Genomic DNA, 27,751 nt, shown 5'->3' with positions numbered 1-27,751 from the left:
GCATGCTAAGTCATTTTAGTCATGTGCCCAACTTCTTATGACCCCATGGACTGTAGCCTGCCAGGCTCCTCTTTCCTTGGGATTCTCCAAGCAAGAATACTGGAGTAGGTTGCCATGCCCTCCTCCAGGGGACCTTCCCAACCCAGGGATCAAACCCGCGTCTCTTATATCTCCTGTATTGGCAGGCAGGTTCTGTATCACTAGCACCACCTGGGAAATCCTGATGACACCTCAGGTTCCTTCAAACATAAAATGAACCCAGGCCAAGGATTGCACTTAACTCATTAATGAAACAAGGACATCAGAGAGATGTTACAACAGGTCCAAAGAAGTCAAACCACAAATTTATATGGAGGAAAGGAATATTGAAATATTTTTTCCCATTGGGAAGATTGACTAAACCTCCACTTGGCAAAATTGATTCTCAGGTCTATATACAAGAATGATTTAACTGGTAGTTACAGCTGCATTGCAATCAGTTCTCTACAATTTCCAAATTACAAAAATAGCACCAGGGCAATGAACAGCTAGAAAACCCAGAAAGGTGTGCTCTAAATAATGCATAGTTTTTCTCTGGAAACTTTCAATAATCTTCCTTGTGAGTAATCTTTATTCCTAAATCTCCACACCCAAAACTTGGCTTCCTGTTCTCCACCCTCCTTCCTCTTTCTGGAAGCCATTGGCTATCTTCAATTCAACCTGTGACAGTCCATCTTGAATGTGCCCTCAGTTCAGTTCAGTTCAGTTGCTCAGTCGTGTCCGACTCTCTGCGACCCCAGGGATTGCAGCACGCCAGGCCTCCCTGTCCGTCACCAGCTCCTGGAGCTTACTCAAACTCATGTCCATTGAGTCGGTGATGCCATCCAACCATCTCATCCCCTGTTGTCCCCTTCTCCTCCTGCCTTCAATCTTTCCCAGCATCCAGGTCTTTTCCAACGAGTCAGTCCTTCCATTCAGGTGACCCTGTGGCAGGTAAATCTGCTGATGCTCTGTTTCTCTAAGAAGCACCAATTGATCATCTCAGTGCCTTTCTGCACACAGCTTCTGATCCATGCTTCTCTTGCCTACTCTGTCTCTTCTCCACATTGGCTGGTGGGCATGAGCCAATATCCACCATCAGCATTTACATCAGAATGCAATCCTGGCCTCAGTGTCCTTCCAGGGCCAAGTATACTTCTGCAATAAGAGCTGCACAGAAGTATATGAATGATCAGGCTTCTGGTTCCCCGAAGTAAAAAAATCAGTGGCCTGTGGGATTCAACACCTTTCTGTCTCTTTCCTCCCATGTATAGAAACCTTATGAAACGCTCCCAGCATCTCAGATCCACTTTGAACTACAGCTGCTCCTTTGCTGTATGAGTCAAACTCTAATCAGAGAAGAAAAACCAATAGGAGATATATATGAAAAGATTCGTTGGAAGGAGTTGGTTTCCACGATTAAGAGCATGTCAGAGACATGGTGGGCATGTCAGAGACCTCTAGTCTGGCCATCAGGAAGAGAAAATGGTGGTTCCCAGGCAGGGACTGAAGCTGCCATCCCCAGGGAGAATTTCTTCAAACCTTCCCCTTAGAGCCTTTCAACTGGTGGAGTCAGACCCACACAGGAAATGTCACCTGGTTGCATCTATGAAACACTCTCCCAGCCCCACTTCCATTAGCGATGAGTCAGGTAGCCCAGCCGAGCTGACACGCCACTTGGGAAACAAGCCAGTGTGTTGATGACACAAGTCATGTTGTGCTGTGGTGAAAACAAAAACAGCACTTGATTTGCAATTGTCACAAACCCTGGGCTTGACCCGGCTCTATCACTAGAACCACTCAGACCCTGTGTCCATCCATTCCTTCCCTTGTAAACGGGCAGACCTGGTCTGGCTAGGATTCCTGGGCTACTGAGCTAGCCAGGGCTTGATGTTCTGTATTTATGATGGGTTGTTACTAACATGCTTCTTGGTAACTAACTGGAAATATTGTGTATGCCTTCTGATTTACTCTTTTTTTTTTTCCTTTGATTGAAGTATGGTTGCTTTACATTGTTGTGTTAGTTTCTCTGGTCCAGTGAAGTGAATCAGCAATACGGATACCTATATCGCCTCCCTCCCACCCCTCCAGGTCATCACAGAGTACAGAGCCGAGCTCCCTGTGCTATTCAGCAGCTTCCCACTCGCTGTCTGTTTTACCCATGGTAGTGTGTATATGTCAATCCTAATCTCCCAACTTGTCCCTCCCCTTCCAAGTCCACATGTCCATTCACTACATCTGTGTCTCTATTTCTGCCCTATGAATAGGTTCACGTACCATTTTTCTAGACTCCACATATATGCATTAGTATGCAATATTTGTTTTTCTCTTTCTGACTTACTTCACTCTGTATGACAGACTCTAAGTGCATCCACATCTCTACAAATGACTGTTTGGTACTTTTTACAGCTGAGTAATATTCCATTGCATATATGGACCATATCTTCTTCATCCGTTCATCTGGTGATGGACATTTAGGTTACTTTCATGTCATGGCTTTTGTAAATACTGCTGCAATGAATACTGGGATACACGTGTCCTTTTGCATTATGATTTTCTCAGGGAATTTATCCAGTAGTGGGATAAGACAACATCAAGTTTTAATAAATCACCTTAACATAACCTGTCACACAGAGGGAGTGGAATAGCAGAGGGCATCTTGCCAACAGTAGATGCATTTTATTTCTTCATCCTTTGACATGTTCAGAGTCAGAACAGTGCCACATGGAGTTAGGAACAAAACTCTAAACCCATATTTGTGGAGGCATGCTTCATGATATGCAAATACCAACCAAATGGAGAGAGAAATTTACTTCCCACTTTCCCCGCTTTGAAACTCAAAGACTGTGAGGATAAGCCCCCTAAGAAGGGGAATTAGTAGACCGACAATTTGGAGAGTTGACATGTTGCAAACTGTCTTTCACACAGTTGAGATGGAGAGGCTTTTTTGTTTCTCTTCCAGCTCTTTAATCATGAAAAATTACAGCTCATACTTCCAGCGGATGGTTCTACTAATCTCATCAGGCTGCAAAGAGGAGTGACTGGAGCTTGATCAAACTGGAGGATATTCGCTGGTTCATCTCTAAGGTGTTGAGAAAATCCATTGTTGATAAGTCCTAGCTTGAAAACATTCCCTTACCCACAACATAAAACTCATCACTCCCTTCAACACAGACCCTGAGTTTTTAACTCGAGCGTTAAATTGTAAGGTGCATCATTAAGCCCTATGAAACAAGGAGTGTGGCCACGGACCTGAGGTATTGTTTTACTTTGTTCAAGCGTCAGCAGGAGCATAGCTCTTTACAGGGAATTCTCAGGATCTGTCTGACCTGGCTTCCCACTTGTAGAATGATTAATTCGGTGGGCTAAAGTTGCTAGTTCTTTCTTCTGGCTTTCCAGCAGAGGAGCTGAAATTCACATTTCCTGATAGGAGCCACGCACATTCTGAAAGGTCAGACACATTGCTGCTCCCCGACCCTGTGCCTTTCTCTCTCCTCTTCCCCTTCAAAACAGCCAAGAACTACAGGGAGACACGAGTGGCATGTGGGTATCAAAAATAATAATAATAATCCAGTTATCACTTCTATTTTTCACGAAGTTGAATGTATCTTAGCTATTTCCGCATCACATCGAAGATGCAGCTCTCTTTCACCCAGCACACAACAGCAACTTGAAAGTGTATTTCAATTCAAATATTCAAATTATATGTAAATCACCTAGCCAGTAATGAGTCCAGCTTTTTCCTTTAATCTCCTTGAGCTTTCTTGTGCATATTAGGTTTGGTGTTAGGGGTCTCTGTCTAGGAGACACTTGGGATCTAGTTCTAAGAAGTGAACACAAGAAAATCAGCATCCTTCAAGCTTCCTAGACCTAGAGAATGTCTTTTTTTTTTTTTTTTACATTTTTGCTTGTTTGGGGAAAACTGTAGGTTGGTAGAACCACAGGAGTGCTAAAAATCCTCCTGGGTTTTTAGGAGGAGTAAAACTTCAGAAGGAGTAAAATAGAAGTGTTAGCTTGTCCATTTTGAGAGGGGTTATTGGAGAAGGAGATGGCGACCCACTCCAGTATTCTTGTCTGGAGAATCCCAGGGACAGAGGAGCCTAGTGGGCTGCCATCTATGGGGTTGCACAGAGTCGGACACGACTGAAGCGACTTAGCAGCAGCAGCAGCATTGGAGAGGCATGGGGCTTTCCCAGGGGCTCAGCTGTAAAGAATCTGCTTGCAATGCAGGAGACAAAAGAGATGCACTTTTGATCCCTAGGTCAGGAAGATCCCCTGGAGGAGGGCATGGCAACCCACTCCAGTATTCTTGCTGAGAAAATCCCATGGACAGAGGAGCCTGGTAGGATACAGTTCATGTGGTCACAGAGTCAGAGATGACTAAGTAAGCACGCAGGACTGCCAGGGCATATGTTTGCTGGAAATTTGAAGAGGTGCCTCATGACTATCCAGACTAGAGCAATCCAGTCCCATGACCTTAGCAGAAGGGTCTGACACCCTCCCAGCCCTGAACCCAAGTCGTATTTTTTTTCATGCGTTCATGTTGATACCTTTAGTTCAAATTAGGACTGCAGGATTATTCCTTATTTTTAATGTACTTTATTGAAGTATAGTTGCCTTATAAAGCTTGTGCTAATTTCTGCTGTACAGTGAAGTGCTTCAGTTATACATGCACGTATATTCATTTTCATATTCTTTTCCATTGAGGTTTATCACAGAATATTGAATATAATTCCCTGTGCTCTACAGGTGGACCTTGTTGTTTATCCAGCCTACATATAAGAGTTTACATCTGCTAATCCCACAGTCCTAATCCTTCCCTCCTCCAACCTCCACCCCCCCCACCCCTGCCCCAACCACTGGCAACCGAAAGTCTCTTCTCTGTTGTGAGTCTGCTGCTGTTTCTTAGATAAGGTATTTGTGTCCTATTTTAGATTACACATGTAAGGGAAGTCAGGTGGTATCTGTCTTTCTCTTTCTGTCCGGTCATATTTTTAAATCTTTGTATTTTAAGGGACATAATCACAAACAGAGTTTCTAAGTCTGGATCGATTTGTGTTTACTTCCGTTTAGGTTCCATCTCTTCCCTGACTCATCCTGCAATGTCTCGAACAATGACAAGTAAATATTTAATTTGAAGGCTGACATTTCAAGAAGAAAAACTATTAAGGAGTGGGAAGGCTCTTTCCACATCCATATCAAACATCAGGTGTGGGCTGTACATTGATTCAGATGACTTTCTCACCAGCCTCAACCCTCCAACCTTGCATCTGGTGCTTGATGACGCACAGGCCATAAAAAGCTCCACATTCTCAAAGGGTCTCTCTGGGAGTCCAGTCATTTCAGGCAGTTTAAGCTCAACCTCCAAACTGCCAATATAGTATAAGCTCCTCCCGCTCGGCTGCCCTGCCACAAACAATACGAGCGCCATATTTTTAACTACTTCAAGAGATAATATAAGCAATCAGTTCAGTTCAGTTCAGTCGCTCAGTCGGGTCCGACTCTTTGCAACCCCATGAGCTGCAGCACGCCAGGCCTCTCTGTCCATCACCAACTCCCAGAGTCCACCCAAACCCATGTCCATTGAGTCGGTGATGCCATCCAACCATCTCATCCTCTGTCGTCCCCTTCTCCTCCTCCCGCCTTCAATCTTTCCCAGCATCAGGGTCTTTTCCAATGAGTCAGTTCTTCGCATCAGGTGGCCAAAGTATTGGAGTTTCAGCTTCAACATCAGTTCTTCCAATGAACACCCAGGACTGATCTCCTTTAGGATGAACTGGTTGGGTCTCCTTGCAGTCCAAAATACAAGCAATAAGACTTGGTAAACCAAGAACAATTCGTTTCTTACATAAGTCATAGCAAGGCATGTTAAATATTAGCTGAACATTATTTTAGAAGTGGAGCCTTTATATATAACGAGTTTATAAACCCATTAGCTCTTAAGTCCTGCTAATTATGCACTTTGTCACACAGAGCCAAGTGCCTGCAAAATCCTCTTTTAATAATATTTTAATAATGTCATTTCTTTAGGCACAGAAATTGATTTTAGATATCAACCGTACATTACAAATAAAGCAAAATTGAGTCCAAAACATTAGCAATATGAATGTCGGGAACCAGATGTACTTTTTGAAGAATAAACTCTCAAGGACACAATTTATAAAATAGACACAGCCTTTTACTCTGCACCCACGCTAAACCAGGGCTTCAGTAAATCCATGTTGGTAGTGGTGACACTTGTTCAAAATGAACACGTTGAGGGCTGCGCACATGGCCAAAGAGCCATTCATTTTCTCCTCATCATCTGAATTCACTGACTTGGTTACTTTTGAAGGCACAGTCCAGCCATAATAATCTATAAATTTCAAAATCTTTGAACCTGAGAGTATTAAGAGTATTAACTTTGAACCCAAGAGTGTCAAATTCACTTTCTTAGCTTGTCTTTAAGACCACCAAACAGATCAAAAATTAATCCTGTAAAATACTAATGAATGAAATAATACAAAATAAAGCACATTTTTTTTGAAGAAAAAAAAAAAAAGAACTCAAAACACAACTCCACCTCACTCCTCAGCTTCCTAGTTTGATTCAACAACAGTCTCTTCCCAGCTGTTAATGTCAAGGGTCTAAATTCCTCAAGGGGCTTGCTCTGCTGTTCGTTGCCTTGAATTTGTCTTGTCGGGATCTTTTCTTTTTTCAGCCTTTGTTCTACCTCCTGGAAAATCTCCCAGCTGTGGTTATTCTTGTGTAAACTTGACCCCTTCATCTTTGCCTCAATTCTGGTTGGTATTTTTTTTTTTTTAGAGGCAACAGAAGATGTCACATGCCAATCAAGATATCTGCCCTAACTTTCCAATTAAACCCCTAGGCTGTCTAGGAGAATGACTCAGCAAGTTGCATTATTGGGGCCTTATAATACTCTTTCACAAACCCACCAAAACACATTCAACCAAGTCAACTTACCAGATAGCACAACTCTAAAAGGAGAAAACTCAATACTTGACATTTACCTGACAATTTTCACACGTTGTAACCACGGTCTCTGGGCTTTGCAGGTGGCTCAGTGGTAAAGAATCCACCTGCCAACTCAGGAGATGCGGGCAGGGAAAATCCCCTGGAATAGGAAATGGCAACCCACTCCAGTATTCTTGCCTGGGAAATCCCATGGAGAGGAGCCTGGCAGACCACATGGGGTCGCAAAGAGTCAGACATAACGGAACAACTGAGCTTTGAGCTTAACCACAATCTCTACAGCTTCTATTGCAAAGTCAGAATTTATAGGTTGCGGCCCAAGTTTAAAGGAGGATCCCCGAAGCAGACAGATGCTGGCTTGAGGTTTTTCGTGGTATTTTAGCTTAAACTAGGATGGTAATTTTTTCTGAAGCCTGAACTACATAATAAAGCCTTCATTTCTTAGGTCTGATCTAGATACCAGGTCCTCAACAGAGGTAAGGCAAAAATGCGTGTGTGTGTGTGTGTGTGTGTGTGTGTGTGTGTGTCTATTTGTGTGTGCATGTGTGTGTATGCAAAAGTCACAGTTGCAAAACAGCAAAGATAATTAGAAAGTTTCCTTGCTTGTGAAAAGAGGCACACTGACTATATTTGACTTTAAATAAAAGTGACACACACACCCTCCACCCCAAATCCTGCTGACTGTGCCTTTTGGGTAAACTTACATGTAAAATTCACAACAACTTCTGAAGAATTCAATGATAGTCCAGAGTAAGATTTACCTCTTTGTAAATGAGTAAAACCATAGCCCTTTTTCATAGCACTACAGGAGAAATCCCAACGCTTGGTGATTCCAACCCTTCTGGAAGATCAGAAGCTGCTCCCAAGAGGGACGGTCTTCCAAGGCTCGTCCGGGTGTCGGGGAGCAGGGCTGAGGACTGAATGTGGTCCAGTCGTTGGGATGCTGGGCCTTGGTCTTGCCACAGGGCTGGAGCCGCCTCCTTAACGTGTGCTGACCTGCAGCCTTGCCATCAAATCTCAGGGTCCTCTGTGCCTCTCTTTCCTTTCCACTCCCAAGGTTGCCGAAGAGCCCAGCTCTTCAGCGATGCTGGTGGGCCCGACACACAGCTGGATGGTGAAGGAGTCACTGGGCACCAGGCTTCAAAAGCACTCAGCCCGCCCCTCAAATGCCTCCTCCCGGTGTTCACTGCTGCCCTGAGCTTCGTGGACACGGGGCAGAGCAAGAGATGTAGGCAGGAGGCCCTCCTGTGCTTTCAGGGTCTTGGAGGAAATGAATATACCAGATGTAGCAAGAGATAGGCCTAGGCCGGAGGAGGCTCTCCCTTTGGTTCAGTTAGTTATGAATTGGGAGGTTGGGTTTGACATATATACACTATTGATACTGTGTATAAAATAGATAACTAATGAGAATCTACTATAGAGCACAAGGAACTCTACTTAATGCACCGTGGTGGCCTAAATCAGAAGGAAATCCAAAAAGGAAGTGATATATGTATACATATGTGCTTAGTCACTCAATCGTGTCCAACTCTTTGCGATCCCTTGGACTGTAGCCCGCCAGGCTCCTCTGTCCATGGGATGCTCCAGGCAAGAATACTGGAGTGGGTTGCTATGCCCTCCTCCAGGGGATCTTCCCAATCCAGGGATCAAACCCAGGTCTCTGGCATTGCAGGCAGATTCTTTACCATCTGAGCCACCAGGGAAGCCCATGTATACGTACAGCTGATTCATTTTGCTGTATAGCAGAAGCTAAAATAACATTGTAAAGCAGCTATACTCCAATAAAAATTAACTTAAAGAGTTGGTTATGGAGAAGGTTTTGAATTGTGGTCTTGGAGAAGACTCTTGAGAGTCCCTTGGACTTCAAGGAGACCCAACCAGTCAGTCCTAAAGGAAATCAGTCCTGAATATTCACTGGAAGGACTGGTGTGGAAGCTGAAACTCCAATACTTTGGCCACCTGATGCAAAGAGCCAACCTATTGGAAAAGACCCTGATGCTGGGAATGATTGAAGGCAGGAGGGGAAGGGGGCAACAGAGGATGAGATGGCTGGATGGCACCATTGATTCAATGCAAATGATCTTGGGCAAACTCCGGGAGATGGTAAGCGGGGGAGGCCTGGCATGCTGTGGTCCGTGGAATCACAAAGTCAGACATGACTTACTGACTGAATAACAACAACAGGGAGAGCTGAAATAAGCTGCAGCAAGCTTCTATTTGCTGTCATGCAGATTCCACCAAACTGTCATCCCCCCTCCAGATGTTATGCCTGAATTGTGTCCTCTCAGAATTCACCTGTTGAAACATTAAATTCCGGTCCCTCAGAATGCGGTCACATGCAGAGAAAAGGCTTTAAAAGAGGTTGTTAATTTAAAAGGAGGTCCTTGGGGTGAGTGTTAATCCAGTAAGACTGGGGCCTTCCAAGAGGAAATTAGGACACAGACAGGTCCAGAAGACAGACTACAAAGGGAAACGGAGAAGATGAGCCTCTATAAGCCCAGGAGGGAAGACTCAGAGGAAGCCAGCCCAGCCGACGACACCTTGATCACAGACTTCCAGCTCCAAGAACTGTAAGAAAATCAATTCCTGTGGTTTAGAGCCTCTCAGCCTGCAGTGCTTTGTTACTGCCACCTTAGCAAACTCAATGGGAAGTACAGGTGGCACAGTGGTGAAGAATCTGCCTTCCTATGCAAGAGACACGGGTTCCATCCCCGGGTGGGGAAGATCCCTGGAGAAGGAAATGGCAACCCACTCCAGTATTCTTGCCTGGAGAATCCCAGGGACAGAGGAGCCCGGTGGGCCACAGTCCATGGGGTCGCAAAGAATCGGACACAACTGAGCTTGCAGGAGCAATCACATACAGCAAACTAAAACACGTAGGGACTGAGGCAACTCTGAGTAAATAAATACCAAGTTTATAATGTGACAAACACGTACGTGGTCCGTGTCGTCTGCCTGCTGTCCTTCTAAGTGCTCTTCACTCCTCACAACAGTCCCATGAGCTGAGTCCCACACCGCCTCCACTTTACAGAGGAGGAACGCATACAGAGGGAATTCAAGGGTTTGCCCAGTGTCATACGACTCACCCAGCAGAGCTGAGATTTAAACGCAAGGCAGTCTGACCCCAAGTTACAGGTTCCATTCTCATACAGAGTGAAGATTAATGTTGCAAAGAAAAATAGGGTTAGAAGTTGATGGGGGGTAGAGAGGAGCTCTACAGTAAGTAGAGTATCAGGGAAGTTATTCTTTTAGCCATGACCTGAATAATGTGATGAGAGAGGCTTACAAGGACACAGAGGAAGGGCTTTCCTGGCGAGTACAGTGGCCTCGGGATGGAAGGAGCTTGGCGCGTGGAGAGGAAAGCCAGAAAAACAGAATGAGAAAGGCAGTTGTGGGGAGAGTGCTTGGAGATCCCGCAAGGACTGTAGGTCTCCTGAGCCTAGATTTTATCACAAGTGTACTGGACAACCCTTGACACGTTCCAAGTCAGGGAGCAAGGTCATCTGATTTCTGCTCAGATCCAGCAATGGCTCCAGCTTCCATATAGAGAATGAATTATAGAAGGTGCAAAAAGGTTATCAGGAAGCTCAGTTAGGACTAGATGAAGCAAAAAGTGAACATGGCTTGAAATAAGGTAGTAACCGTGAAGATGGTGAGCAATGATCAGATCTGGGATTTACTTATTAATACAACAGACAGCCCATGGTCTTCCCCCCAAGAACATTGGAGAATGATGATCACAGATGAGGAACTGGGGAACAATTACAGGCTGACTTGTGAGATATCAACTGTGAGTACAACAGGACTCAGGAAAGAAATAATTGAGAATTCACTTACAGTTAAGGATTTGCTTAACCACATATATGGGCTTCCCTGGTGGCTCAGCTGGTAAAGAATCCCCCTGCAATTCAGCAGACCCTGATCCAATTCCTGGGTCGGGAAGATCCACTGGAGAAGGGATAGGCTGCCCACTCCAGTATTCTTGGGCTTCTCTGGTGGTTCAGCTGGTAAAGAATCCCCCTGCAATGTGGGAGACATGGGCTCCATCCCTGGGTTGGGAAGATCCCCTGGAGAAGGGAAAGGCTACCCAGTCCAGTATTCTAGCCTGGAGAATTCCATGGACTGTGTAGTCCATGGGGTCGCAAAGAGTGAGACATGACTGAGCAACTTTCACTAACCACATATGTTGAAGATTTTTCCATGATAATTACCTAGAGCTATATTTTGCTCTTTCATATTTCAGAGTTATTATTTTACATTAAGCCTTCAAATTTTTAAATGTTTTTATTTTCTTTATCTCCCATTTTATGGTCCAGTTTTGCTTTTGCTTTGTTGTGTGTTTTTTTACAACTTGCAATTTGACACCAAGTCTGATTTCATTCTTCCTTAATATATCCTACACTTACATCTCTGTTCTGCAGACAGAATCTATTGCCTCCCCACCATAAACTGTGGGCTTCCCAGATAGCTCATTTGGCAAAAAATCTGCCTGCAATGTGGGATACCCTGGATCGATCTCTGGGTTGGGAAGATCCCCTGGAGAAGGGAAAGGCTACCCACTCCAGTGTTCTGGCCTGGAAAATTCCATGGACAGTCCATGGGGTCGAAAAGAGTTGGACACGACTGAGCGACTTTCACTTTCCCCTTCATAAGCTAGATTCAAATTCAGGTTCTTTGACTTTCATCCACCTTTCCTCTTTCTCCTTCAGTATCTTGTGATGCTATTATTCCTAGTTCATCTAGTGTTTATTTTTATTCTCTTAAATTATACTCTGATAGTTCCCTTTTTTATTTTTCAACATTAACACTTCTGAGCTTCTTCCTCTGTAAAGCAAGGCATTTAGCTCTGTTTCACTGTCTTCATCTTCTCTTCTTGTCTACCACCTGGATTTGGCTGGTTATAGTATTAACATCTCATGGTTTTCACTTCTCTATTCTTTTCTGTAGTCACAAGTTTTGTGACAATTTTATACTTAGATCTATAAACAAGTGGATTCACCACTCATCGAAACCTTCTGTTTCTCCTTTCTTCACTTAATGCACCTGAGATTTTACTTCACAATGTCTTCAAAAAATGTTCGTAGTGGACTGTAATTCTTGAATGCTAGCATCTTTGAAAGACACCTCTCTTGTATCTTTTTGTTTAAACACAAATATGGCTAGGTATTAGAGAAGGAAATGACAACCCACTCCAGTATTCTTGCCTAGAGAATTCCATGGACAGAGGAGCCGGGTGGGCTACCGTCTACGGGGTCACACAGAGTCGGACACGACTGAAGTGACTTAGCAGCAGCAACATAGCTAGGTATAAAATTTTTGCCTCACTTTCTTTCCCTAAGAGCATCACCTTGTTCCACTGTCTTCTGAACGTTTCTGGACACTGAATGTTTCCAGAGAGAAATTTTAAGACAGTCATGTTTTCCCCCTTTCTCAACGTGTTCCTTGTACTTTGATGCCTGCTGAGTTATCTCCTTTTCTTTGAAGTCCAGTCCCTATATCAGAATTTGTATCAATGTCCTTGGATTTTCTTCCTTCTCCAAGAAGGACATAGTATTTCCTATCAAAGTCAAGCATTGAGCTTTACCTATAATTTTTCTTAAATGATTAGTTCAAATATTTTTTCTGTTGATTTATTCTTTTTTCTTCTCCAAGGACTCAAATTATATATTGAGCCATCTTTGTCTTTTATGCCCATCATATTCTATTCAATCCCTTTTTAAAACTCTTGTTTATTTTGTTTTTGCTTTTGCTCTATTTTCTCAAGTCTGTGCTTCATGTCTCTCATTGTATTTTTATTGGTGTCTTTTCTCTTTTGTCCAAATCCAGCGTGCCTTTTATTATTATATTCACTTTACTTTTCTCATCTAGGTCATATTTAATTTTATTCTGTTGTTCTGTCATTTCCTTTTACACCTCAGGAGTCTCTGCTTTTAGTTCTTAAAATACTGAAGTTAGTTCTCACCAGTTCTTCGAGTGTATGGGGAATTATTTTGTTGTATTTTCCATCTATTATGTTACAAAATGTTTCCTTGTGTTTTTCCTCAATAGCCTCTAGTGTGTCTCTTTTTAAAATAGATTCTCTGCTCGTTTTCTCTTGAATGCAGGGCATTCTCCCCTGGATCAGCTATCTGTGAACGGACAGTCTTGAGAGAAGTCACAAAAGGGCTGAAAATTAGCAGGGAGTCTCCAGTTCAAAGCGAGGCTGTTATACTGGATTCTGTCAGAGGGTTAATCCTTAAATCACTACAGCTAAGAAAGATTGGCAGACCCAGAGCGGCTAACCATCACCGCTCCTCCACTCAGCCACCCAGGGGGACTGCCTCTTAGAGATCTGAGCATCTTCTCATTCCTTTCTGCTTCCTGTGTCCCTTCTGCGGCATCCCGCATGGTCCAGGGAGGCTCCCACAGGCCTACATCTTCATCTTGTTGTCCTAAACATTGGACGCTCCTTGGGGTGAAGAAGACTGTGCCCTGCTGGTTCCGCCATGGGTCTCCAGTGTCCACCGGTCACCCTCTCTCACCGACAGGCTTCATCCTGATCCAGTTCCTGCTGCCTCTTGTTCATATCCTTCTTTACATATAGTTTGGGTCTCTAGACATTTCTAGTTTCACCAACAATAAAACTTTACCTTGTTTCTGTGTCTCTCTGCCATGTTTTGAAGGCGACAGAGAAGCCCTTGCATTACCATCATAAAATTGGGTAACTCCACGAATAATGGTTTAAATAAAAACTTACTCTTTGCTCTGCCCCTAGAGGGTTTCAATTCAATAGGTCTGCAATGGAGCACCGTCATCTCCAGGCTTAGAAAGAGCTCACAGGCAATGAATGTGAAGCATTTAGGATGCTACTCAGAGGACTGGCTGATGAATCATATTAAGATGACCAAAAACCAGAAGGAAATCAAGTAACCATCATATTTATCCATGTCAGTACCCTAGCCACACACCTCCCCCAAGGCAGGGATCCTTGATCAGACCTGAGACTGAAGAGAGATGGCTTATCTGGCTGACCATGCTGGGTTTTCCCAATTTTTTTTTTTTAATTTTGAAATATTTTGGACCGACACAAATGTCACAAGAGTGATACAGTACACACACACCCTTGACCTCTTCACCCTTCGCATTTGCCTTATTTGTGGATTCTCTTTCTCTCTTTTGGACCATTTGAGAATTAGCTGTAGATGGCAAGATCCTTCGCCCCCAAGTATTTGAGCATGACTCTCCTGGGAGCAAGGACATTCTCCCCATTGACCTGAGGTCCACCTGCGCTACAGGTGCTCTAGCTCATCTACGTAGAGACAGGGAGCCAGGATCAGAGAGGGTGAATTCCAACACAGAAGCCAGCAGCACCAAATCACCCTGAGTTAGGACACGAAAGGAGGGCTTAGGGAGAGGACCGAGGGCAAGAAAGATGATAGCATGATCTCCGGAAGATAGGGTCCCGGTCACAAGAAGAAGCAAAATGTTGAAGCTGGTTGCTGCTTTAAGTTGAGTAATTCTATCCCAACCCCCACCCCAGAGAATAAGATCCAGCCAATGCCACAGCATGGTATAGAACTGCCTCGGTGATATTTAGAAAGCAGATTTATGTGATTTTAAAACCTAAAGAGCTTCAATAATTAGGTTTGGACACCCCCACCCGCCATGCTTCTGGCCATGGCTCCGTGACTGATGGAGAAAGCAAACACCATCTGTCCAGTGCCAAGTCAGAGGATCCAGTCTTAGGAAAGAATTTTTGCCTTGAGCTCCGTGAATCCTACCTCCAGCCCTCCCTCTTGCCTTCTGCTGTCCTCTGGGGCAGGGAGCCTGATCAGCTGCTGCCTGTCAAAAACTGAGGCTCCTGGCAGTGCTTGACCTAACTGCCCACCTTGTAACTAATGGTGACAGGAGTCATTTTTCTTTTCTTGTGGCTAAATATCAAACAATTGAGAGTGACCGAATTGTCAGGGGGAAGCCCTTAGTGTGAATCTGTGGCTTTGATTGGCCACACTATGATTGGCCAAGACTGGGCTTCATAGTCCATCAGCCCTGAGATGGCCATGTGAACACAATGCATAATTATGCAACGACCGGTCCATAGGGAGAGAGTGTCCCCAGCAGATACAGTCACTCTTGACTTTTGCTTTTTGAATTGGAAATTTACAGTTGAATTTTTAGACCCCATAAGGTGTAAAGGAAGGTATTTTTCTGCTCCATTTAATTATTTTGTCTCAAAATGGCCTAATCTGCACAAAAGATGCAAACCCATTTTCCATGACATGGGCGAGGAACCTCAGCCATTCTCTTCTCTCCTCTGTTTTTGTATGGACAGGTCCCAGGGACAGTCAGGACAGAATAAAGGGAGGGCATGATAATCTTCCAAAAGGAGAGAGATGGTTCCATTAGAGAGGCTTCGGAGAATGAAAATTCCATTTCTCTCCTTCCTTTAAAGCTCTGAAACATGAAAGCCGCTAGCCCACTCCAAAATCTTTCCATTAACTACATCTTCACTGCAGCACTTAGAAGGAGAGCTAGCCTAAGTGGCAGAAGGAGAAGGAGGTGGCACAAAAAAGGAAAATAGAAAAGAAAGTTTCTTCTGTGGCCAGGACCCTTTCTGCTGGAGATGATGCTATCATCTTTCTTGCCTTCTGTCCTCATGCATTAAACTTAAAAAAAAAAAAAAAGAAGCTTTATTTTTCTCTGTTTCTTTCCTGGTGTACACTCTGTGGGCACCTGGAAAGCATATATCTCCTGCTGCTGTTAGATAGAGTACTCTATGAATATTGATGAGATCCTATTGCTTGAAGGTGTTGCTGAGTTCCTCTCTATTTCTGTTGATTTTCTCTCTAGTTGTTCTAACAATTCTTAAAAGAGGGGTGTTGAAGTTTTCAACTATACTTGTGGGTGTGCACATTCACCCTTCCAGTTCTATCAGTTTCTGCCTTACATATTTTGCTTCTCTGTTGTTTGGTGCACATATATGCATTTAAGATTGCTGCATGTTCAGGGCTGGTTGACCCTTTGTCATTACATAAGACTTCTCTTCATCTCTGGTATTTTCTTTGCTTTGGAGTCTATTCTGTATGCTAATGAAGACATACCTGCTTTCTTTTCATTCATGTCAGTGTGGCATATCTTTTTCCACCCTTTTACTTTCAACCTACCTTTACCATCACAGAAATTACAGTCTATCATACTTACCTCAACGTTTACTCTTGTTTCTCACTTTATGGTGTTCCAAAAATCCTTCTTTTATCATTTTTTCTTTGTTTAGATAGCTTCCTCTCACCATTCTTTGACAGTGGATCTGCTGTTGACAACCTTTGTTTTTCATCAGCTAAAAATGGTTTGATTACTTCCTCATTCATGAAGGATTTTTTTTGCTGGTATAGAATTCTGGGTTTGTGATTCTTTTCTCTCAGTAACTGAAAAGCACCAGGCTACTTCCTTCTGGCTCCCCTACTTTCTGATGAGAAATTCCCTGTTGTTTGAATTTTTTTTCCCCTGAAGTATTATGTCATTTCTCTGGATGTCCTCAAGATTTTCTCTAGCTTTTAGAAGTTTGATTATGACATGTCCTTGTGTAGGGTTCTTTGGATTTACCTTACATAGGATTCAGTCAACTTCTTGAATTAATGCTTTTTTTAATTTGGGAAGATCTGAATACTCCTTCAGTCCCTGCCTCCTTCTCCTCCTCCTCTGGTACTCAACAACATTAGTGTTAGATCTTCATTACAGACCCCCACGTTCCCAAGGGTCTGTTGATTCCTTTTTCAGTCTATTTTCTCTCTTTTGTTCTTGTTGATATCTTTTTCAGTCTGTTTTCTCTCTGTTGTTCTTATTGAGTAATTTAATTTATCCTCTCTTCAAGTTCACTTTTGCTTTTGTCCATCCCCTTCACTCTACTGCTGAGTCCATTCATGGACCTTTCTTTCCCCAGTATCTGTAATTTTTAGTTCTAGCATTTCCATGTGGCTTTTCTCTACACTTGCTACATTTTTTTCTGACACCTTTTTTTTTGCTGAGACTTTTAAAACATTTGTTTCATCGCGTTTATAATTGCTTGTTGAAGCATTTGTATTAAATGCTTTAAATTTTCAGATAATTCTAAAATCTGTGTCATGTCAACGTCAGCAACTGTCTTCTTCTCATTCAGTTTGAGCTCTTTCTCTTCCTTGTGGGGACAAGGGAGTTTTTTAATTGAAACCTATATGTTTTTGAGCATTACCTTGCTAGCATGTGGAATGCTAGACGTTGGGAGGATTATGAGACATATAAGGATTATAAGACCATGGATCTTATTTAAATCTCATATTGCAGCAGCTCTCTTCTGACCTCACACTTGCGGTGAGGGGGTGAGGGGTTCCTTCTGATTACTACCAATGTGATGTCAGTGTCCCTTGACGTAAGGATGAGAGAGGATCTTGGTTACCACTGAGTGGGAGTGATACCCCCCTGGATGAGAGGAGCACCTCACTGATGCTTCCCATGTGGTCTTTGCTGCTCTTTGTTGAAGTGGCAGTGTTGCTGATGAGAAGCAGTAAAGTGGAAGTCCTGGCTCTGCAGTAAGATTCTTCCAATGCTACCCTCCTGGGGGTGGGGAGGGAAGCTTCGTTACTGCCGAGTCTGGGGAGAAGTCCAGGCTCCCCATGAGGTCTCTGAATGGGGGCAGCTATTACCCCTCAGCCAGGATGAAAATCTGGGCCCCTTCCTCTGTTTTCTCTGATAGCATCCTGGCAGGAGGTTTGGGTGCCTTGCTGCAGACTGGCAAGCATAAGAGGCGAGGCTACCCACTCATCCTTTGCTCTAGGGTGAGGTTGCACTTTTTTTGGTGTAGTTTTGGCTTGGAGTAGAGAGTTATCATCTAAAAGTTTTCTGTCTTTCTAAGCTATCTCTTTCTTAGTACTTGGCTAGAGAGGGCAAGCTTTTCCTGGGGCATTTCTTTCTGTATCCATTGACGTTTCCATGTTGCCAGCTTCTCTCGTATCCGGTCTGGGATAGAAGAAGCAAAAAGGAAGAAGTAAAAACAACAAAAGCAGGGAACCCACCACCACCGTTCTTCAGGCTCAGAGTTTCTGGCTGCTCTGCCATGCTTTGTCCACTGTGTATGCTTGCTGTGTGTATGTATACAGGCAGACCTCCTTTTATCATGCTTCATTGTATTGCACTTAGCCAACACTGCATGTTTTACAAATTGAAGGTCTGGGGCAACGCTCCATCAAGCCAGTCTCTTGGTACCATTTTTTTCAATAGCATTTACTCACTTCCTGTTCCTATGTCAGAATTCTCCATGTCAGAATTTTGCTAAGTCTCACCATATTTCAAACCCTCTACAAGCAAAAAGTTTACAACTCACTGAAGGCTCAGATGACGGTTAGCATTTTTTTAGCAAAAAAAAAAAAGTATTTTTTAAATTTAAATATGGCCTGATGCTATTGCACACCTAATAGACTACAGCATAGCATAAATATAGCTTTTATATGCACTGGGGATCCAGAAACTGTGTGTGACTCACTTTATCATGATATTTACTTTATTGAGGTGGTCTGGAACCTAGCCCACAATACCTCTGAGGTATGATTGTAATGTTCATGGTTTTCTAGTTGTACATAGTGGGAGGAATAGATAAAAGTACATCTATGCCATTTTCCCAGAAGCTGAAATGGGAGATTAGTTGTAAATAGAGAGAAAAGAGAAAGTGGGACAAAGAAAAAAAGACAAAGGCTTATGGAAATGGCACTTTCTTGCTTCCCTTTCTTCTCAGAGATGTGTGCTGCTAAGAATGAGCTGTGAGGTACCCAGTGAAGGGGTCACCATCTCTCCCTTCCCTCCTCTGCCCAAACAGAAGTTCAAGCTGCAAATGTGGCAAGAAGCACATAAAATGAAATTATTTTTATCAGTAAATGTTCCTCATTCTCCAGTCCAGTAAATGTCACATTTGGTTATGAAATTGAATTTTGCAAAATAACATTTTTTAAATACTCCTCCAACTTAGTCTCTTGGTATTGACACAGATGAGAGATGGAAGGATTTCATCTCCTTGTCCCCAGCATCCTCTCTCATGCATGCATAAGTAACAGGCTGATTTCTGACGGTTGGAATAGCTGGAGCTCTCTAGTTTCTCTGTGACCCAGTTCAGCAGGGATGACCTCTGTTTTGAAAACCACCATCCACACCACTTCTCTGGGCACCAACAGTGCCCATGAGTGGCCTGGCTTGGGAAGGAGCTGTTACTGTGCTCCACTAGCTTACCCATCTCACTGGGACATTTCCACATGGATTATCCAATATCGGGTAGCCCAGTCTAAAGTTTCACCCTGGGATTAACCTTCCTGGGGAAAAAAAAAAAAAAACACTAGATCATGGCACTCTCAAAGGCTGTCCATGATCATCCCTCACAAAACTGAGCCATAAATGAATGAATGAATGGAAGAAAAGACGAATAATGAAATCCCTTGCTCTCCATTGCAACCTAGGCAGTTCTTGAGGCAGAACATGGACAAATTGCCTCATGACAATGCAGCCCAGCCCTAGTGAAGAAGCTAGCTCATCCCTGCCAATGGAAGTATAGGCAGAAGTTAAAAGACAGGGGAGTTGTGAGCTCTGAGCAGTTGTTTTCTCTGCATAATTTATTTTCCCCCTTGAACTATAACCACATCTTTGAAACAATTTCAGAAGGGCTCTAAAATTCACTCATTGCATCATTCTATTGCATTACTTCCTAGAGCAGAAATCCTTCTGGAACATTCTGGACAGATGATGAGCCAGCCTCCCATGTGAGGAAACTCACGACTGCTCCCGAAAACTTTACTCGTTCTATTCATTCTTTTTTTAATTAATTTCATTGGAGTATCATTGCTTTAGCAATGTTGTGTCTGTCTCCACTGCACAGTAAAGAGAACAATCTATATGTATACATATGCATCTCCTCTTTTTGGGATTTCCTCCCCATGTAGGTCACCACAGGGCACTGAGCAGAGCTCCCTGTGCTATTCTCATTAGCTATCTATTTTATTTGTTTTTATTCAATTGCTAAGTCCTATCCAACTTTTTGCAACCCATGGACTGCAGCACGCCAGGCTTCTCTGTCCACTAACTCCCAGAGCTTGCTCAGACCCATGTCTATTGAGTCGGTGATGCCATCCAACCATCTCATCCTCTGTCGTCCCCTTCTCCTCCTGCCCTCAATCTTTCCCAGCATCAGGGTCTTTTCCAGTGAGTCAGCTCTTTGCATCAGGTGGCCAAAGTATTGTAGCTTCAGTTTCAGCATCAGTCCTTCCAATGAACACCCAGGACTGTTCTCCTTTAGGGTGGTCTGGTTGGATCTCCTTGAAGTCCAAGGGACTCTCAAGAGTCTTCTCCAACACCACAGTTCAAAAGCACTGATTCTTTGGTGCTCAGCCATCTTTATGGTCCAGCTTTCACAACTGTACATGACTACTTGAAAAACCCTAGCTTTAACTATACAGACTTTTGTTGTCAGCAAAGTGATGTCTGATTTTTAATACACCATCTAGGTTGGTCATATCTTTTCTTCCAAGGAGTAAGCATCTTTTAATTTCATGGCTGCAGTCACTATCCACAGTGATTTTGGAGCCCAAAAAAATAAAGTCTGTCACTATTTTCATTTTTCCCCATCTACTTTCCCCATCTAATTGGCTTCCCTGGTGGTTCAGCTGGTAAAGAATCTGCCTGCGATGCAGGAGACCCCAGTTCAATTCCTGGGTCAGGAAGATCCCCTGGAGAAGGAAAAGGCTACCCACTCCAGTATTCTGGCCCAGAGCATTCCACGGACTGTATAGTCGATGGGGTCACAAAGAGTCGGACACCACTGAGCAACTTTCACTTTCATTTGCCATGAAGTGATGGGACCGGATGCCGTGATCTTAGGCTTTTGAACATTGAGTTTTAAGCCAGCTTTTTCACTCTCCTCTTTCACCTTCCTCAAGAGGTTCTTTAGTTCCTCTTCGCTTTTGTAGATAACAGCAATAGTGTATATATGTCAATCCCAAGCTCCCAATTCCTCCCACCTGCCTTCCCCCCTCGATATCCATATTTATTCTTTAGTCTCCTTTAGGGATTTTGCTTTCTCTTCTTTGGAAATAAGGAGATGAATTCTTTTGAGTTTTCCAGTTGTTCCTGATGCTGTCATCACTGTTGCCTCTGGAAGTCATGCCAGAAGTGTGTGCAGGTGCTGGGGCTCAGAGAGGATGGTCACTAGAAAAGTAGTAGCCAGGGATACTGTCAAACAGGAAGTCAAATTTGAACCGATCCTCAAAGACAAGGAGACGTGAACTGTGCAGGCAAAGAAGACAAGCGGAGGGGTGGAACAATGCAATGCGTCCAGGCGCCAAAAAGGGGTCATTTGGCAGGAACGTAGTTTAGGAGCAAGGAGTGACAGGAAATGGGCCTGAAGAGCTCTGTGGACACTTTCCAGCTCTCCGAGGAAAGTGTTCTGACTTAACCATGAAACAGGGCAGAGCTTGGAAGGCAAGGGCAGCTACTGGAGAACTCGCTCTGCTCAGAACCTGCACTGTGGGCCAAAGGCAAATGGAAAAGAAGGGACGTCGTTATAAACTCTTTTCCATTTCCTCTTGTGAACAAGGAGAGTTTTGCAAAAACCGGTGCCTCTGATGAAGCTGAGTGGAGGAGGCATGGGCCCCTGTAAGGTCCAGGGTTCCTGGAAGATAGCTCTGGAGGCAACTAGAGCTTCAGAGAAACGCTGGCCCAGAAGGGAGGCAATAGATGGAGTGAGATGAAGCCAAAAGGGAATTGCAGGCTGCTTCCAAGATTCAGCACACCCCTGCTGAGTTCTGGGGAGCTGCGGTGAGCCTCACAAAGTTGTGTCCTGGGACAGGCGTGCCGCCTGGGGTTGGTGGCATGAGAACCGGCTCTGCGTGTTTCAGTTGCCCCCATCTCCTCAAGGCCTCTCTGCAGTTGAGCTCAGCGTTCTCTTTAAAGGGAACGTCTTGATGTGAGGAGAGCGATGCTGCTTGTCCTATATTTTATGATATTTCCAGGAGCTCTAGGAAAAGAGGAATGAGTCACTCATCAATATTCCAGGAAATCAGCCACACTGGGCACCCTGAGAACTTGCTGGGATGTTGGTGCAGGAAGTCTGGAGTGTCACTAGCCCACAGGGTTTTTCGAGCAGGGGAGGATACACGCAGAGATCTGAAGAAACTCTACGGCCGTGTGGTCCAGCAGTTTTCTGACACAGCCCCGCAGGTGCTCCACGTGCTTTCAGGAAAGGACCCAGGGTGATACTCCAAATCCTTTCCTCCCACCTGAGACTCACCCTGGAGCACAGGCGAATAGAGGTGATATGAATCCAAGCACAACCTTGCGTTCATTTATTTTTATAAGTCATCCTAACACCTCCGTGCAGGAGATCCCTCCCAAGTCTGGTCAACACGGCCGCAGGGATGCATCCTAGGAGCCCTGCAGGAGGACCTGTACTCAAGGGGCTTGGAAAGGGTGTCTCGGAGAGATAGGGTCTCACCTTGTGCAAAGGAGGCCGTGTCACCAAACGCATCCTGCATGCCCTGCCCAGTAAGAATTTCATCTCCTCCTTCAAACACACCCCTGCCAACTTTTTTCTTTACCCCAAATCCTTTAGCTCTTTAGATCACCTTAGGAGCCCTTCAGCAAGTAAAGCAAGGATAAAAACTAACTAACCTAGGGACTTCCAGTGTGCAGGTTCGATCCCTGATTGGGGAACTATGATCCCACATGCTACAGGGTGACTACTGAGCCCCATACTTGCAGCTGCTGGGCCTGCATGCTCTGGAGTCCAAGAGCCTCAACGAGAGAGAAGGCCACGTGCTGTAGCGAAAATCCCACATGTGGGAGCTAAGACCCAGTGCAACTAAAAATTTTTTTAAAAAGAAAAAAACCTAACTCTCCTACATAAAATTATACCGCATTCTAAGGGGCAAGTTCTCAGTTCTTCAAGCCCCCTTGTTCCTTGGCTGCTAAGAGAGAGTTCTCCAGGTTTCCCCAAGGTGCCCACACTGGTTCAGGCCTTGCCCCCCTGCCCCCTCCTCCCACACATCACCGCGTCTCCAGCCCAGGTCTCCCTCCGAAGCGACTCAGCCCTGCCTCCGCAGTCTGCACACTGAACCCCTCATCTTCTAAGCTGGCCTCTGCCCCTCTTCTCACCCTTGGCCTCGGGGACCTGCTGCTCCCCAAGTACCAAGATCCCCACCTCTGCTTCTCTACCTGGAATATTCGGTCTTGTTCCTCCCTCCCCCATCGCCCTTCTACCTTTATATTTTTTTTTCCCAGCCACGCTGTGCTGCTTGCTTGTGAGATCTTAGTTCTCCAAAGGGATTGTACCCAGGCCCTCAGCAGTGAACGCACAGAGTCCTAACCGCTGACCCACCAGGGAATTCCATCTTCAGTCCTTGACACAACGAAGCTCTTCCTCTGTGAGCCTGCTCTGGCTCCGTGAGTTTGAACTTTCGGTTTTGACACCCAACTCCACCCCTTCGCAGCTCTGTGACCTGGACAGATTGGTGACCGTGTCTGTGCCTAAATGGTTCCATCCCCAAAGTGGAGGTTAGAGCGTTTCCATCACAGGTCATGGTGGGAATTAAAAGAACTAGTCTAGCAATGCCCTTGACATAGTCCCAGGGCGTAATAAGTGTGAAATAAATGGGAGGGGTTCCTATGGTATTCTCCCAAACCATAGCTGCATGCTGGCTACTCATTTCCATGAGTTTTCCATTAGGCAAAAAAGTTAATCAGTGATTCTTAAATCTTCAGGCCAATGATATTTTTCAGCAGCAACTCAAGGCAACATATGGCACCCCATTAGAAGAACACTCATTTGATGGGCTATCTGAGGACGTGGCATTTTCCCTTTAAATCCTCCAGTGACCTGCTGTGGCGTCATGTCTGGGAAGTGGAAGAGGGAAGCTGCAGATGGGGGCAATAGCTGGCACATTTGCAGAGAACCCTAAGGATAAGGTGGGAGACGTGTGGCCCCAGTTTTAACCTAGAGGTGAGGCTCCAGTGAGGATAGGAGCACATAAAATAATTATCATTTCCCACTTTGTACAAATGTTCCTTTAAGCGGTCGCAACTTCTAAAAAAAAAAAATCAGTTTTCTGATGAATATAAGCACACATTTTTAGAGAGATAAAAATACCCAAAATGCAAATATGACTGGTTTGAAATATATCAACTCTGATGAGTTTCCCCCTCATCCTGAAAAACCTACTTCTGGGTTCCAGAAAGTAAGACAGCCGCTCTGCTCAACACGCAGACCTCACTCAGCAGCACCAGCTCCTGCCCTCTGTATTCGAGGAAGCCCCGTGAAGTGGAAAATCCCCTCCTCCAACCGCGCTAAGACTTGACACTCATCAATCAACCCCACCCCAACCCACCCCACATGCACAGTATCTTAGTCGTAGCTTTGAGTTACAGTCAAATTCTATTATATTGTTGTTGTTCAGTCGCTAAGTTGTGTCTGACTCTTTGCGACCACATGGACTGCAGCACACCAGGCCTCCCTGGCCTTCACCATCTCCCAGAGTTTGCTCAAACTCACGTCCATTGAGTTGGTGATGTTATCTAACCATCTCATCTTCCGCCATCCCCTTTTCCTTCTTTTCTCAATCTTTCTCAGCATCAAGGTCTACAATGGGTTGGCCTTTCCCAACAAGTGACCAAAATACTGGAGCATCAGATTCAGCATCAGTCCTTCCAATTAAAATTCAGGACTGATTTCCTTTAGGATTGACTGGTTTGTAAATTATAAGCTCTGTAATAAATGCCCTCTTTAAAAATCCCTCTGTCATTTCAGACAGAGATCTGGCGTGGTTCTGGTAGGAAGCCACATTCACCCCAACTGAAATAGAAGTATGGGTATAAATCACACACACACACACACACATACAGACACACATGCACACATCTGAGCAAACTGCTGAGCTTTTTATTTATATTCCGGATATGGTAGAGAGAATACGGGCAGACGGTAAGAAAAGTAAATATCCACTGGCCCTGAGAGTCAATGCTCCGGCCCAAAGAGTTTGGTGTGATTTTAACAAGACACTTGGGATTTTTTTCAGCATCCTTGAGCATGTTTTGTTCAAACATGTCATCATGATTCGCCAAAACTCTAAGTGTTTCTGTTATTGCATTAAATATGTGACAATGCAATTGTAAGTGGAGTTCGTCTTAGAGCAAAAGAACCCAGCTCATCCAAGAAGTGTGTCAAGGTTCTGGGACTTTGTATTCTGGTGGAGGGTGCTGAAAGCAGGGTACGGGGTGCGTGGCCAGCAGCTGTGGATACTTATATGGGTAGTTTCCTGGGAGCCAGGCAGCCTTGAGTCTTATGAGCTTCAGGGAAAACTGCTCTGTTGTTTTTGGGACAAATGCCAGAGATCAGTATTTGTTTCAGTTTCATCAAGGGCATCACTGTGGGGTTGGACTTGATGATCTTTAAAAGAATGTCTTCCAGATTTAACATGTTATCATTCCAAATCTCTTCCCAGTATTGTAAATCCGATAACCAGCAAGTTTATTTTGGAGGAAGCTCTTGGCTTTAGAAAAAGGAGGAGAATTTGCTCAAATGAAATGTAAATCCTTTATCAAGTATACATGCCGTGTAATTGCAAACTTCAACTTCTGATAATAAGGGAAGGACATAAGGAGTTTAAAGATATCTCTTAGGATGATTAAACTACTTACATAGAAACATGTCATGATTTCCACCATAAATTATGATAAGATGAGTCAAACTGAGAGGGCTAAATTTAGAATTTTTAACGGCCCCCTCCCCTTGTCGATGTCAGAAGTTTCCATTTAACTATAGGGAAAAGGAAATGCTGATCCAGGCAGTATTTGATTTCTCCAGGATACCCAACACATCTGTATAAAATTAACTGCAAGGACTGCCCACCAGCAAGACTGGGGTGCAGAAGGTGGGGTGTTCATTAGAGATAACACAGTGATACACGCACAGGAAGACAGACAAACCCAGCAGGGCTTTGTGAGGGTCTAATGCCTGGAATCTGAGTGCCAGGGGTTTGGGGAGTCTCATCCCTGGGACCATTAGGAGAGGTCCAAGTTGAATAGGTCAGTGATGCAGAGTAAGACCTGATGGGCACAGAGATTAAAGGGAAAACCAGTTACAGACCAGGATATAAGGAGAAATGGTGTGACCAGGGGTGGTGGGGTGGGGCAAACCAGCAGAAGAACTAAGCTAGGAGTTGAAGTGGAGGGTCAGAATGAGCAGAGACAGAACAAGGGCCCTGCAGGTGAAGGATGAATGTCACTGAGTTCTCACCGTGGACTTGCATGGATGCGAAAACTGCCATCAACAGCTAGGATAGACTCACCTTTGAAGCAGCCTCTGTGCACACCCCTGTGAACCCGTGCTGCTGAGACAAGGTCCTCTCTGCCTGGCTTGTCTGTCTCTGCTATTCAGTGCTCCTAGCCTCTCCAATAACTATGCCAGTTCTTTCCGTCTTGATATAAACCACGTGGCAGGCTAACCATCACAGGTTAATGCCTCGACAACATGATGGTAGACTGCAGTTTCTCAGCTCTCCTTCTGGTCTCAAGGACAAGTATCAGTTTAAGGAAGAGGCAGGGCCTGGGTTTCAGTTATGAATGCAGGGCTTGTGAAAATCAAGCATACTTGGGATGTGCAAAGTCGTTTATTGACACTCAAAGCAGACCCTTTGAATTTGGGAATAGCGGCTCTGGAAGAATGAATAATAGTGCTATGAACTGAATTTCAATATTCAAGCCATGACCCATTGGCTAAAGTCCTAGCCAAGTAACTGCGAAGAGTTCAGCTTTAAACTGTGGCACTCGGGAAAAATAAATGCCGCCTTGGACTTCTAAGAAGCAGAATGTTGATGGCATAGGGCCTGGAGGACTGCTCCATGACAGGGTGGGTGATGTGCCTACTCTATGTGAAGGCATACTATGGTCCTTCATAAACAGACGGCCAGAGAAATAACAGTGACGTTCTAAAAGCACAAGAGACAACTTTTTGCCTATCAGTTTGGCAAAGATCTTGGGGGAGGGTAATGCTAATGCCACTGGCAAGCTAACAAGTATGCACAAATGTTTTTGAACATAATCAGAGTCAGCATTTGTGGGGGACAAATTGGACTACAAGTGTCAAAATTCTTAATAGTCATACTCTTAACCCAATCATATCTAACCCTAATATTTATCCTCAGTGTTGACAGGACAACGGCACAAATACATAAGTTCAAGAACGTTCATCACAGTGTTTTATAAAATAGTGATAATTTGAACCAAATTCAGTGGAATCTAGATAAGGAAATTATGGTGTAACTCATGATGAATGCTATGCAGTCACTAAAAAATGATGTATTCTACCTTTATTGACATAAAAAGTGTATGATACTGTGTTAAGTGAGAGTAGCTTCCAACATTGTATGTATAGTATAGATATCTCTATTCATAAAAGCAGGATTCTATTTCCATATCTGTATATTTTTACAGGTATAGAAACTGGAATAGAAGGTTTTCGCCAAAATACTACAGTGGTTTTCTCTGTGGATCGGCCTTATGAGAGAATTCTATTTTTTTATTTGTAATTTTTCAATATAGTCTGAGTTTTCAAGTAATGAGTATGTATAAGTTTCATCATCAGAAAAAAACAAGGCTGCAAAAAAGAAGAAAATAATAGCAACAACTACACATGTTAGGAATCTAAGAAAATTAAAGAAATTTAACAAAAATTTCAAAAAAGAGAACCAAAATTCTTAACAGTCCAAAGTAATCTCCTAAT

The 27,751-nt window shown here is 44.0% G+C and overlaps 1 protein-coding gene across 2 annotated transcripts in view; it reads left to right on the top strand.

Moving 5' to 3' along the window:
• The window catches only part of KCNJ6 (potassium inwardly rectifying channel subfamily J member 6), a 330,242-nt gene that overhangs the window by 58,475 nt on the left and 244,016 nt on the right, over nucleotides 1-27,751 (top strand). The window lies entirely within an intron of this gene.

Source organism: Odocoileus virginianus, chromosome 4, assembly GCF_023699985.2.
Source record: "Odocoileus virginianus isolate 20LAN1187 ecotype Illinois chromosome 4, Ovbor_1.2, whole genome shotgun sequence".
NCBI lineage: Eukaryota > Metazoa > Chordata > Mammalia > Artiodactyla > Cervidae > Odocoileus > Odocoileus virginianus.
Note: the sequence above shows the minus strand (reverse complement) of the source record. Positions and strands in the feature narration are given on the sequence as shown.